The sequence below is a fragment of the Frankliniella occidentalis genome, unplaced genomic scaffold (genome assembly GCF_000697945.3).
Source record: "Frankliniella occidentalis isolate FOCC.00 unplaced genomic scaffold, Focc_3.1 Scaffold59, whole genome shotgun sequence".
NCBI classification, from domain to species: domain Eukaryota; kingdom Metazoa; phylum Arthropoda; class Insecta; order Thysanoptera; family Thripidae; genus Frankliniella; species Frankliniella occidentalis.
The window spans coordinates 1,108,269-1,109,472 of NW_026267189.1; the positions used below are offsets into that span (position 1 = coordinate 1,108,269).

General features: G+C 61.1%; 1 protein-coding gene across 1 annotated transcript in view; it reads right to left on the reverse strand.

Annotated features, from left to right (window-relative positions):
• Positions 1-1,204, reverse strand: part of LOC113216736 (sodium-coupled neutral amino acid transporter 9 homolog) — a gene marked incomplete at its 5' end in the record, with an annotated part of 12,603 nt that overhangs the window by 9,791 nt on the left and 1,608 nt on the right.

Genomic DNA, 1,204 nt, shown 5'->3' on the forward strand with positions numbered 1-1,204 from the left:
TGTCCCGTCGAGCACAGGTGCGCAGCGGGTGGCCTACTCCCGCTACTCCAGGCGCTGGGCGCTAGGAGGCAGGTTGTCCCGTCGAGCACAGGTGCGCAGCGGGTGGCCTACTATCGCTCCTGCAGGCGCTAGCGGGCGGGCGGGCCATCCTGTCGAGTACATGTGCGCAGCGGGTGACCTACTATCGGTCCTGCAGGCGCTAGCGGGTGGGCTGTCCCGTCGAGCAAAGGTGCGCATCGGGTGGCCTACTCCCGCTACTCCAGGAGCTGGGCGCTTGGAGGCAGGCCGCCCCGTCGAGCACAGGTGCGCGGCGGGTGGCCTACTCTCGCTCCTACAGGCGCTGGGCGCTAGTGGGCAGGCCCTCCCGTGGAGCACCGGTGCGCAGTGGGTGGCCTAGTCTCGCTCACCGGGCGCTAGCCGGCAGACGGGCGGGCGACCAGAGCATTGCCGCTCTAGTCCAGGTGGGCTATGAGCCGGCTATGAGTGCGAAAGACACCGGCCGCTGCCCTCTGTAGCGCCAACCTTTACGCTCTCCGTGTATTTCGCAGACAGTCAGAGATACTCACCAGCAACGCGGTGCTGTCCAGCTCGCGCGGGGGCAGCTGCGTGTAGTAGCGGTAGGGCGGGGCGCCCGCGCCGGGGCTGCCGTTGCCGCCCCCGGAGCCGCCCCTCAGCCCCCCGATCGTCAGCGTCCCCGCCCCCGGCCCAGCGCCGCCGACGGCGAAGCCATCCCTGGATCCCGCCGACCGTAGCGGTGCCTTGTTCCTGGTGACGAATGAGAAGTACACAATGTTGGTTAGCAGCACATTGACGGGGAATACACAGCGGCTGGGTGGGCCCGTCCAGAAGACCGTTTTGTCCAGAGAACCAAATGCAAAACCGATCAAATTTTAGCTCTTCAAACCAAATTTTATCCATATGACGATGAAATAATTTAGTCAAGATGACTTTTTTTGATTAGTGCGACCATTTTTAGTTCAAAATAAGGATACTATATTTGAGTCGGTTTCAGGAACTAACTTTTGTTTATGACAACCCTGATTTAGTTTAACCAACTAAATGGTTCTCTGTGTACGGTGCTGCTCGAAAGCAAGACACTACGCTCCCCGCGCGGACACACAACACTACAACGGCATGGTCCCCGGAGCCAGCGGCTATGACCTTCTCGGGGTGGCGAAAGGTATGAATCTAGTTCGTCGGGCGG